This window comes from Lathyrus oleraceus, chromosome 5 (genome assembly GCF_024323335.1).
Source record: "Lathyrus oleraceus cultivar Zhongwan6 chromosome 5, CAAS_Psat_ZW6_1.0, whole genome shotgun sequence".
In the NCBI taxonomy this organism is placed as follows: domain Eukaryota; kingdom Viridiplantae; phylum Streptophyta; class Magnoliopsida; order Fabales; family Fabaceae; genus Lathyrus; species Lathyrus oleraceus.
The window spans coordinates 232,441,532-232,455,444 of NC_066583.1; the positions used below are offsets into that span (position 1 = coordinate 232,441,532).

At 34.9% G+C, this 13,913-nt stretch overlaps 1 long non-coding RNA gene across 3 annotated transcripts; it reads left to right on the forward strand.

Annotated features, from left to right (window-relative positions):
* The first annotated feature begins 4,208 nt into the window (after positions 1-4,208).
* LOC127083255 (uncharacterized) lies at positions 4,209-7,726 on the forward strand. Of its 3 annotated transcripts, XR_007788356.1 has the most exons (7): positions 4,209-5,321; positions 5,541-5,782; positions 5,859-5,907; positions 6,152-6,208; positions 6,318-6,541; positions 6,665-6,804; positions 7,021-7,726. It is a non-coding gene; the product is annotated as an uncharacterized LOC127083255 (long non-coding RNA). The 3 variants fall into 3 exon arrangements; XR_007788355.1 differs by having other exon boundaries at positions 5,541-5,907; XR_007788357.1 differs by having other exon boundaries at positions 5,541-5,907; positions 6,152-6,197.
* The last annotated feature ends 6,187 nt before the right edge of the window (positions 7,727-13,913 follow it).

Consider the following 13,913-nt stretch of genomic DNA (forward strand, 5'->3'; position numbering starts at 1 on the left):
TGATTTGATCATTTTAATCTGCCAAAAAAATCTAATTAATGCATTGTTGAAAGATAGCAAGAAATCTGATTGAATCACAATCATAAAATACACTTAGTGTAACATCCCAAATTCGATTAATTAATTTAATTGAATTATTTAGATTTTTATTTAATTATTTGGTGTGTCTTTAAATTAAAATTGGTGATTATATATGTTGTTGGGGTGTAATGGTAATGTTATGGTGTGGTGATAATGTATGAGCTTGGTAGAATAATTAGAAAATAATTAGTATTTTTAATTTATATTAGAAATATATTGAGAAATTGGTAAATATGAGGTATCAGACCAATTGTGTGAATTTTGGGAAGTACGAGGTAAAAGGAGAGAAGTTGAAAGTTAGTTGGACGGTAATAATAATTAGGCAAAAATAGTTAGAATAATATATATTCTAAAAGTTAGAGAATTTAGGTTTAGTGGAGAACTTTTGGCAGTACGTGAAAACAATGAGGCTTAGAGAAACAAGAACGTTAGTAGGGAGAGCTAGGGTTTGAAAGGGAGAATTCATAGGAGTTGCTTGATTTAATGTTGTTGCTGGAAAATTTAAGGTAAGAGGGAGAAAAAGCTTCCACTATTGGTGTATTGCATGATAGGTTAGAGAAGAAAGGTCATTTCTCTCATTAGGGTTCCATGATTTTATTTTGATGAATTGTTGTTGTGTTAGAAATCTAGAAATTGATGATTGGTTGTGTTTATACATGTAATTTTGTAACTGAAATTGTGTTTGAATCATCATGGTTATACATATATGAATTTCTGCCATTGATGAATGTTTGAGTGCTTGAATTGTGAATAGGATTATTGGTGAATTGTTGATGTAATTGCATGATGAATTTCTATGACTGATGATGAATATAGGTATTTTAATATGTTGATGGCTGTGATAACACGATTCACTGTTAAATTCATTTTCTGGGTCAATTGATTATGGGAAAATTGGTGGGAATATTGCAGCTATGTATTTTTAGAAAAAAAATTAAATGACAATCGATTACATATTGGAATTAATCGATTGTTTGGCTTCTAAATAAGTTTTATGAAAAGTCAAAATCAAAAGGAACTTGATGACAATCGATTGTTGCAGGCCAATTTGTGAAAAATTCTGTTTTGATCTATGTTGCATTGTCCGACAATTTTGGCCGTAACTTTAGTTCCGTAGGTCCAAACAAGGTGTTGTTTGAAGTGTTAGAGAGATAACACACAGAGCTACCTCATAGTATTTCTTGGTGAAACATTTGATTTGAAGTCATGCGTTTATTGTAATGATTAATTAGTGAATCGTCGTGTTTACTTAATTATGAATTAATGTTATAATGAATTAACATGATCTAATGCTATGCGAATATGCATTAGATGAGGTGGTGATGTTTGGTGGTGCTTGTTAATTGTCATAACATTGACTAATTATTGTGTATTGAGAATGTTGTTGTGCATAGCGATGATAAATGTATGGTGATTATTTTCGTGATTATTTTGGTGATAATGCATATTGTTGAGAGTCATGCATCATGGTGTACAAGCTTCGGTCCAGTTTTGGTGTGCTCTAGTCTGATGGTATGGATTCAAGAGCGAGTAGTTGGTTCCATATGGGTATCGATGAAACATTACTTATGGTGATAGTAACAATTTGGTGTGCTTTGGTCCAATTGTTTGAATTCAGGAGCGAGTAGCTAATTCCAATGAGGGATTAGTGAAGCGTTACTTATGGTGATAGTAACGATTTGGTGCGCTCTGGTCCTATAGTGGGGATTTAGGAGCGAGATGGACTCGTGTTGCCCATGAATGATACCATATGCATAATGAGTCAGTTGTGCAGTTCATTGCATACATATTTACATATGTAATTGATTGTTCATGATGTTGTTGATTGGTTGAGAATACTTGACGTAGTTAATGAATTATTGTGAATGGTGTGTATACTTGATGAATGTGTATGTTGTTATGAATGAGTGTGAGACTATGGTGTTGTTGTTTGTGTGTTGAACACATGTTATGTTGTATGTTTTCTACCTTATCATTATTTACACTATTCATTTTGAATGTTGTTTCTCACCTCTTTGCTAATGTTGTCCACCATGGACATCTTTCAGATGCTCAAGAGGGATCATTGATGTTGTGTGTGGAAGATGGCTTATTGGAGCCACTCTTTGCTTTTATTTATCGCTTTTCTCACATTAGTGTTTTTTAGTGCTCTGATTATGTAACATCGGGACATGAGTTGTTATGTTTTATGTTGATGTTGATTATGTTGTTTTGGAGTTTAATACTTAAATTATGAAGTATGTTATGAAATGTTTTTCCGCTGCATGGTTTCAAATGTTTTGATGAGTTGTCGTTGGTGACACCTTAAATTGTTGAGTAATGCTTTTCATATAAGTTTCAGGGTTTAGGGTGTTACACTTAGAACAACATCCATAATGGCATGCTGACAAGGGCCAGATGTTGCACACATACTGGAACATTTGGTCTCACATGTTAGACCAAAACATTCAAATTAAATCTTTTCATGGAATGAATATTCAATAAATATCTTTTCATATCAAATATCAACACAATCCTGAATAAACTAAATCAGAAACAAATCTTCCTTAAAGACATATTCAAATAAATATTCTCTTCATTGCAAATCTAATCAAACCAAATTTTCTCATTTAAATAAACAATCTCCTTAAATGCATATTCTAATGTACGCCAAAATGTCACCTAACATGTGCTGGACATCTTGCTCAGCAAGTTTCTTACAACCAAATCTTTTTGTCAAGCACTTTAGCAGAAACTTGGACTGAACAAAACTTCTTAAAAACAAACACAATCACACTCATATTTACTCACATAATCTAGCTAACAAACTGAGGCCAATGTTGCACCTCATGCTCAAAAATACAGAGTCGCCATCGGTTTTTATTTATTCCAAAGGAAAGGGAAAATATCGAGAAAACCCCAAAGTATGGTCATCGCAACCACGAACAGGTTCGGAAGTCGGTTATGCAAGGGGAAGGTATTAGCACCCCTCACATCCATGGTACTCCATGGGAAACATCTAGGATGTTTGCGCTTATGTGTGTATTGTTTATCGAATGCTTGCTTGCAAAAGGATTGCGGAGTGGAGGTAGATTTTAAATTAGTGTGCTCGCCAAGGAATGGATCCTCGTGCCTACGTATGCCCACTTGTCGAAGTGAGAAATCAGAGCGTTCGTAGTTCGTGGTTTTGAAATTGTTTGTGTTTGTTTTGTTGATTTTATTACCTTGAAGAAGGATTTTCGATGGTGTCGCCCTAAGGCTCAAACAAAAGGTTTGAATGTGTTGGATTGTTTTTAAATTTTTGAAGAAAGTGTTATTGATTTTGGATTGCACTAAAGACTGTGGATAAAGGTGAATACCTCAAACGGTCAAGCCGAGCGTCTTGTGTTCGAAGCATTCAGGATGAGTGTAGGAAAGCTCCAGTCTCATCCCTTCTTTATCACTTAAGGCTCGTGATGTACGATCCTAATCGCCATTTATTGTGTTTTTGGATTTGATTTGGAAAAGACCGCTTGACGTTGGATCAAGGGTTTGTTTATTTGTTTTGATTTGAAAAGACCGCTTGACGTTGGATCAAGGGTTTGATTATTGATTTTTGAATGGTGAACGTTCCTAATGCCTAAGGAGTATCTAACAAGCAATAAAAGAAAGCGAATAAATGCGTACATCGGAAAGGGAGGGGGGTACATGTAAAGTACAAGGGAGTGCGGAAATAAAAGGTCTCATTGTCAGGTAGCCCAAGAGAAAGCCTTGTGTGTGCAATCGTGTTCTAAATGGGAAAACAAGTAAAAGATTACAATTGATATTACAAATTCTTCTTGATACTTGCATTCTTTCAGGGTAGATCACATTGGTCCAAAGTCTCTTTTGCAAAGGGTCCTAATGAGTCTCTAAGTCCATTGTCCAAAGTCCTCTCCATGCTTGGGAAATTATCTTGTTTTTTTGTATTTTTAAGTCTTTGCCTTTTTTATGTTCATTTTAGTATGAGATGAATATGTACAATATGGAATGTAAAGCAAATAAAAGCAATTGTAAAGTAAATTTGACAAAAATAAATGTTAGGAGTTAGATGCGAAATTTAAAATTTAGGTACGAAATTGTAAAGAGTTAGAAGTCAATGTACGAAAATTAAAGTTAGGTGCAAAAAGTAAAAGAATTAGGTGTTAGAAATTAATGTTAGATGTTAGATCAAATAGAAATGATAAAAGAATATTTAACAAAATTCAATTTCTAAACGATTATCAACAATTAATTCCAAAACAGTTAATAAAATTGAATTCTAAACAAAATACCAAATCAATTCCAAAATTGAATCATCAAAGCAGTTAACAAAAACAAATTCTAGAACAATTACTAAGTCAATTCTAGAAATCAATTCTAATTAAATTCTAAACAAAATTAACTCCTAAATTCAATTCTAAACAATTAACATTTCTTAAGATTAATCCTAATTAACAACTAATCCTAAGTCTAATCCTAATTAATCTAAACTAACTAGCTATAAAGCAAGGTATATGAGTTCTGAAAGTGCAGAATGGGCCTCGGGAACGTTTGGCCCAAACCACGGGGAAGGTACAAGCTGGAAAAACAGGGTGTATTTGTGAAATACCACAGGCCCTATCCAAACCTCTACAAGGCTACTGCAAGCAGGTAACAGAAATGTGAAAGAAACAGAAAAGCGCTTATCAAACGTGCTTATTCACCAAGCCTATCCACAAGCAGAAACGCAATTGGTTAATCACACGGATTAAGAGCTACCTGTCGAAGGCGACGGTGGAGGCGGCGACGATGATGACGAACACACACAGCTTCTGAACGTCTCTCTTCCTCTTCTTACAGTGTTGGAGCGAGCTGCAAGCGTGTGAGCGATAACGATCTGCGAGCTTCCGGTGGTGGTGGCGATGATGACGGAGATCACCGGTATGCTTCCGATCCACTTTTGAGCGCCTCTCTTTTTCTTCTCTTAATACCGAGATGATCCTTCGGTATCTGAAGTGTGGGAGAGGTGGTGACCGTCAAACTTTGAGTCTTCCGGTGGTGGTTTAGCTCTGCCGTGTAGAGCTTCGAGTGATGAAGCTCTCACAACAATGGAAGATGAGCGTATACTGAAGGTGAGAATTGAGTGCAAAATGCTTTAGGAATGAGGGAAGAATCTTCTGAACCCAATGATTGACAATGATTACCACTTATATAGCACGATCCAAGGGCAAATTGGAGAATTAAGTCTGAATCATCCAGCTGGCACTTAAGTGAATGAGAAGGTGAGTTTTTACATCGTGAATTAAGTCACGTGGGATTTAGAAAATTGAATGGCACGCTTCATTGATTCACTGAGGTCCCAACTCTGGATATTTGCATTGAACCAAATTGGTTTGGATCCCCTAACTTCCTGAACTGCTTTTTGTTTTGAAACTCATTGATTTGAATTGAACTGCATTGGCTTGTTGTGACTTGCTTAGACATTGTGTTTTATGGTGCAGGACTCGTGTTCAGTTTGGTGTAGTGTCAAGGTTAATGTACATTGTTTCAACACGAGCAAATTCATTGCAAGTCCCTGTTGGTTACCGTCATTGCTCAATGCCAAGTCTTAGTGGCTTGATGCAAGCTTCGCCCTGTCACAGTGTAGGATTGTTATGCTGCCAGATCTGGAACTAGCCTTAGACAGATGTTGCCATTCGTGCTGAAGACCAATTTGCAAGGCCATGTTTGAGCATGGTTGCAGGTTTGATCCCTTTTGCACTGCCTTGGATTATAGACTGGTTTGCTGAATGTTTGGATACCTTGCCCTGTTTCTGCAGGTTTTGAAGCATGATGACATTGCTCAGTTGCCTTAACATGTTGCAGATGGTAAGATAGACTAGCTTGGTCATGCTTTTATTGTTGTGCCATTGTTGGTGTAAATTGTGGGATGGATGAGGTGTTGTCTTAAATTGCTGCAAGTTGTATGCTTCACCACTTTGGATGTAGTTTGATGTTGAACACTATTGCTTCCACTGTTACCAAGTTTGCATTCCTGAGCTGTTTAATTACTTGGTGTTAACTGCCTTGAATTCTAGTGTGTGGCTCACTTTAACTTTCTATTGGCTAATAGGACTTCCTGCTATCTTGCATCAAGCTTTTTGTGGAGTAGTTTTCAGGTCTGCAGTAGGTTTGTGACCACTGCCATTCTGCAATTGGCTGCATCCTTAGGTCCATAATCAATGCACACAACATATGACAGTATGGATCTATTATTTGATTGGTCCCTTGTATTGCAGCAAAGCATTGCCTTATGTTTCATGAAATTCCATGACATGGTTGATGTGGTTCTGCCGGTATAACTAAAGGCCCTATGCAGTCTCACTGTTATGCATTCTGCTACAGATTAATCATGGATGGATGCTTCTGGTCGATGCCTTGCTCATTTGGTTTGTAATGCTTGCGGACCTGTTTTTGTGTGGGTTAGCAAAAAGGATTGATGACAAAAAGGTCTTCTTTTAAGGTTTGTGAACTGCTATGTGATGTAGTGTTGTTGCTTATTGGTGCACATAAATGATGTTATTTGCTGGCTAGATAGATGCATTGATTTGGCTTGAACTGTTTTTGGAACTTGGCTTGATTGTAGGTCTGTAGCAGGTAACAATTCTTGTCATTCTGCACCTGACTGCAGCTTGGTCTTGCACAACATGTTAGTTCCATTTGACTAGCCTTGCCAACTGTTATGGATGGTGTAGCCATTGGGATCACATTGGTCTCCTTTTGCAGGTTGGTATTCTATGATAGAAATGCATATTCATTCAAGGTCTGATTTGTTAGAATGAATTGCAACAAAGTGTTGCAAGATTCTGCAATAATCCCTGATAGGCTGGACGTGATAAATGAGATACCCCTGCTGATTTGTTGTAATTTTGTGCACTACTTCCTTGTATCATGACCATGGTTCTGTCATGATTTTGACTTATGGTCCAATGTTTTTGCTAGGTATGATGATAGCCCGTTCAATAAAGTGACCACTGTTGGATTCACCTGTAAGTGAGATCCCTGTCCTGAATGAAGTGCAGGTGCATCTCCATGTTTCCTGCGAAGAGCTGAAGAGTTTGCTGCAGAAAGAGGTTGATTTGGACCTGTTGGATGTTGCCTCTTAACATGACCTGAATTGGATTCTTTAATTGCAGGTCCTATTTCTACTTGACAGTGTGCCAACTGGTTTTCCTTGCAGGATGATGGCAGGATGGTTGTCAGTGAGTCTCAGACCAAACTCATGAGCATTCTTTCGTTCAAATGACCGATGTAAGTGTAGTATCAAATCATATGACCGTGAGGCTTGGTTGTGGTGAACGCAAGACCCTGTTAGCAGTGCAGCATCATGGTTGGCAAAAGCAAAAGACCAAGTCATGGCAAGGTACACATGAAGTTGAAAATGAGACAAATTACTTGGACATGAAAATACAAAGTCAAACCCATCAAACATGACTCTCAGATGACGAACCAAGGGAAAAGAGCTAGATTAGGCCTTAGATGGTTAAAAATGGATGAGTTGACTTTGGTCACAGTTGACCAAAAAGTCAACCATTGACCAAAGTCAACAATTGGTTAAAGCTTATAATTTTTTCTTTGTATTCCTCAATGCTTGGACATTTGTGATGAACTGTAAATGACTGTGAATGAAGGTGAGATTTTGACTTGATCTTGACACTTGAAATTGATTCTTGAATATGAATGGATACTTGTAATGATCATGAATCAAGACTTGACTTTGTATTGGATTAATTAAAACATGACATGGAATGCCCCTACATGTCAGGGCCAATGAACTCTTCACAGATGAATCACATAACCTCATGGAACCAAAACTTGAGTGAAAGACAAGGCTTGAATGTGCATAGGTCATGACTAAAGGGTTTGAGTTGACTTTGGTCAAGGTTGACCAAAAAGTTAACTGTTGGTTAAAAAGTCAACTGTTGGTTAACACATCTATCTTTGCATTTTTCATGTAATGAACCCTTTATGATCATGTAATGAATGACACTTCCCCATCTAATCATGAGTGACACTCCAATGATAATCATGAAACAAAGGACTTAGAGAGGATCAAGGTGTGCCCTACTACAACCTAGGCACCAGGGCCCCCTCCAAGTTACTGGAAAACCCTGGTTTCCACTAGGCATAAGCATGAAGCTCTGAATTCAAGTTACTGCTCTCTTGTGTTGAACCTTGCTTATGTAAATGAAATGCATGCTCATGATGATATGCAAATGTTTAAGTTAGTGACCTAGATGAACATTGTGAAGGTGTAGGGTGAATTTTGGGGTATGACAACAATCTCCTTAAATGCATATTCTAATGTACGCCAAAATGTCACCTAACATGTGCTGGACATCTTGCTCATCAAGTTTCTTACAACCAAATCTTTTTGTCAAGCACTTTAGCAGAAACTTGGACTGAACAAAACTTCTTAAAAACAAACACAATCACACTCATATTTACTCACATAATCTAGCTAACAAACTGAGGCCAATGTTGCACCTCATGCTCAAACATATGGTCCCAAATGATGCATCTTCATGATTAACATCTTGTACGACCCATGTTGTTTTACAAAAACATCAAAAGAAAAACAATCTCCCGTTTGGATTTTTTTTGCTAAAATAACTCTTACAAGATGTGTATGAGTAAATCAAACAAAACCATACAATGTAGTTTACCACATCAGAACATATAGTAGTAGCACATTAGAACATACATCAACAACGAAAGATTTATCAGAGATCAAAGGTAGTTTCTACACACAAAACACCATGCTGGAACATCTGGTTCCACATGGTCATTACTCCCCCCTTTTGCTACAATTTTGAAAAGGTATGAAAAGAAAACTAGAGCATCAAGTACATACCAACTCTGGAAGAACACAAACCATTGTTATAGTGCAGAAACACATCAAGGTAGCATCACACAATCTTCTTATGAACACCATTTATCCTTAATTGAATATCATCATATCCACATCTCCCATACAAAATTGTAGTAGCAAAAACTACAAGTTGAGGTGAAAAAGCTCCAACGTTTCTCCAGATTAGTTTCATCAATGGGTGCACAAATGTTGGACACAATGTCTGCCTCATCTTTCCCAATATTCATTAAGTAACTTAAGGTCAAAACACTCGGGGAAGCACCAATTTCATCATCACACATACCAATGTAGTTCTTTTGAAAAAATATCACAAATTAAAGAGGAATAAGTGGTTGGATGCCTTAAGACTCAATATGTTTAATCCATTGACATAAACAAAATTAAAGAGGAATACCATCATTCTTAACCATAAATTCCTTTATCAACTTAGGATAACTAGATCCAACATTGAGCATTGTCTTCAACAACTGAGCATCACTAATAAGCTCCATAATTTCATTATACTTCAGTGATTCAACATAATGTTCTTCTTCATCCTCACTTGTAGTTTTCTCTTCTTCCTCAACTTCCTTTTCCTTGGTCATAATCATGTCAATATAGAGAACCTTAGCAGAGCATACAAACTTACTTTTGCCCAAATAACCATTAATAATTGAAGGTGAGAGCTTCACACACTTTCCTATACCATATACCTTTCTATACTCCTTGATGCCTTTAATATTACACTCAATAATATATTTCACAATGAATTCATTGACAAACTTTTCATAGAAAAGACCAACATCAGTTACAATTTTCACTAACCCAGTTACTTTTAGTAACTCCATAATATCTTTACAATCAAGAGCTTCTTTACCTAACCCTCTTTCACCATTAACCCTTCTAGAAAACATACTTCCACTTTTAAACACTTGTTTCAGAATGGAACAAAACATTATCCATGCGAGCAGGGGAGACATTCATATGAATTATCTTTCCACCAACCTTTCTCCTTACACTGTGCATAATGTCCATGATATCTTCTTCATCATCTGCCTCTGAGTCACTTGTTTGAACAAGCTTTTTATTCAATTTAGAATTAACAATGGCAACTTGATCATCCTTTCTCTAAGTTGGAAACTCAATCACCAACATGTCATACAAGTTATCTGGCACATCTTGGTTGAAATCATCATTTCGATCTTTAATGACATCCTATGTCACATCTTTGAGCTTTTGGTTACTCCACAATAGTTGAGTGTAACTACTTCCAGCAGATATACCCTAGGAATCAAAGATTCAATCATTCATTTACTTAACTTGAAGACCAATAAAGTAGGTAACATCTCTTACCATACTCAACTTAAATTCAGACCGCATTTGCTGAACAAAACTGCTCTACCATCTTGTCTGACATTTCACCAAATACAATGTCATCAACATAAATAAGATTCTGATTGTCTTTCACTATGACATCCTCTAGCAATTCAACAACCTCTTAAAATGTCAAAGCTTCCTTTGGCAACTTCCTTTCAAGGGATACCCTCTTGTGATACAAATACTTCCACTTCAGTGATCGCGACTAACGTGTCTGTCGGATAATAACTGTAAGTATACAGTTTATCGCGTAGTTTTAAAAGATTTCGAACCCACTGAGACTAATAATCAAACTAATGTTATCTATCGTTGCAATGTAAATCTAAGGCTAAAGGTTAAAAGGATACGAACAGAAATATAAACGCTAATTGCTAGAGGTTTGAAAATGATGATAAAACGAGCCCGAAATATGGATTCCATGTTCCTAAGGGATTATCTAGAATTCGAATACTAATTGCGATTTTATTACGTTCTGTAGAAAATATTGATTTAAAGGCCCCGTCTCACACTCTCGCGCTATTGACTAAAACCACACCTCCTAACCACAGGATTTTGCTCTCGCTCGCCCGTTTCAATTAGAAGGCATATTTTGAAAACCAATGAGATCCTAAATGATGCCTAAAGCATTCTCGTTGTTTTTAGGATTTATTCCTAATTTCCACTATCCGGTTGCTTCCTCACACTCTCGCACTATCGGCTAGAACCTTAGTTTGTTCTCCACTCTCGTGTCAAAACAATGAAACATACAATTGGAAACTAAAACCAAAACAAAATTTAATCACAATTTCGCGCCTATTGTTTCTACCGAGTCCCGTCAGTAACGACGGTCCTCATACGCCAGACTCAGGGATATTTAGCAAAACATTACCTTAATTAAAAACAACATGATCAAAGCAACTAAACTTAAAAACAACATGTCATATAATATAGTAAAGGCAATAACAAGTATAAACAATAAAATGGTAAAAACTTGAAATTAAAGAAACGAAGACTTTGAATTGAAACGAAAATGTTGGCAGGCTTGTTCTTGATCCAAGAGTACAATGCAAATAAAAAGAAAACAATTGTGACAATCCCTCGATGTGAGTTATTGTCACTTTTACAGGTAAAAATTTATGCTTAATACTAAAATGTGATTCGACAGAGCTTCTGCACAACTTGGATGCCTTTGAAACACCCAGAGGAGTCCTATTTATAAAGCTCTTCATCCTTGTAACTTTCCTTGGTCATGCAAACATAGTGGAGGGAAAAGAAGTTGGTGAAAACTTCTAAAAACTGCCCACTATCGCAAAACTTGATCATTAAATTACGTGGCAGGCTGGGATAATGGCGAACACCATATCAGCAGAATGGGCAGAAACTTGCTCTTTTGCTCCTTTTCCGGTTTGCTTTAGAATCTGCAGTGAAACTAGCTGACAATTATAAAACAAATAAAAATGAACTAAAAGGTGATAAAAAATAATGAAATAAAGAGGAATAACATGTGCAATAAGCCTAAAAAAACACGATATGATTTCTCGTTATCATTTAGCATACTTTCCTTATAACGGAAAGACATGTCGTCTAAGGGAGCAATATGAATATTTATGGGAATCTTTTTGCCACCAACTATTTTCTTATTTTTCTTGAGTGCAGGTACCACAATGTCATGCAAAATGTCCTTCACATCATCTTCCACTTCAATTTTAAAATCATTAGCAAACACTTTTATGAATCCCATCATAGACTCTGTGTGCTTGTTAAACATTGTATACACCCTGCTATTAACGGAACACTCATAAATATGCTTTCATCATTGCTTACCACGTCTTCACATAATGTCTCAACATCATTCTTCACATATTCTACTATATGATTCTTCTTTCCTTTTGATGCATATTTTATTTTCTTATTATTGTTCTTAACAAGACCAACATGGGCTACAATAGTATTAACCTTAAACATCTTCATGGACATGATCATCATCACTCACAGAACTATTCTCAGGGGTCACATCATTATTCTCTTTATGAATTTGAGACTCTGTCTCCCACATGTCGAATAGGATGTTTGACACATCTTTATCAACATCTTGATTTTACTGGGTCTCTTCAACAACAATCTTTTGAATGAGAGGATGGTTTCTTACAGGCTCATACATGAGTGGGACATCAAGAACGTTTTTACCATCATCAAAGTTAGACTTGCCAAAATGTGGAATATTATAGGGAACAATGTCTGAGACATGTTTCCTGACATACAACTTATCACTGAAATTCAACAGACTAAGATCACCACCAGTTTTAGCTTTACCAAACATAATATCATGTTTTTGAATAGTGAAAACTACAAAAATATGAGAAAGATGTAGAAAATTCATCCAATTCCAAAAATAATAAGATGTAGAAAATTGTTTTTAAATGACAATTTAAATTTTTTTTTATCCAAATCCATCCAATTTAAAAAGTTTATTTTTAGATAGTTTTTAAATATCTTAATATATACTATAACAAAAGTAACATGTGGCATTTCCATTCCATTGAAATATGACTACATGGAAAATGGAAGTGTTTGTCACCTTATGACCACCTTCTCTTTTATAGCTACATGGAAAATGGAAGTTTTTGGAATCTTCATTGACAAAGTAAGAAAAAACGTCTAAAAATAGTGATCGGAGGAGCAGCACAAGGACGTGATCTTGAGCTCCGCTTCAATGGGAACCCATTGCTTTGATTCACCAAACAACTTCCCACCAAGCAACTTCTCTCACTCTGTGCTCTCACTGAGAAAACGTGCCTCACTATTTTCTAATAACTTTTGCATTGCATTCCATTAGATATAAAAGGATGTGCCTCACTCTTTTGTAACAACTTTTGCATTGCATTCCACTAGATATAAAAGGACGTCAGTTATCTACATTCTCCACTCTTCTCTGGTCTGTTACTCCAATACTAGGGATATCCACCCATGTGGCATGACTGTTTTAGGCGTATTTATTTTTAAAATATAATAAAAATATAAAAAAGATAAATAATATTGTTTCATTAAAAAAGTTTATTATTTTTAAATAAAAGACATATTTAAAATTATATACAGATTATAATTATAATTTTTTTATATATAAAAATATTTAGATGAACGATAAATTTTTTGATATGTAATATTATTATTATTATTATGATTTTATTATAAAATTATTTGGATAAAGAAACTTGTTCAGATTTTAAATATATATATATATATATATATATATATATATATATATATATATATGTATATATATTATATATATGTATATATGTAATATTGTATATAGTATATATATATATTTATATATATATAATATGTATAATGTATATATATATTGTATATATGTATATTATGTATATATATATATATATGTATATATATAATATATGTATATATATATATATGTATATATATATATATGTATATAATATATATATATCTATATATACATCTATATAATATATCTACATATATATATCCTATATACCTATATATCTATATATACATATATATATATATATATCTATATATATATATTATTATATATCTATATATATACATAATATATATCTATATACATATATATATATTATATATA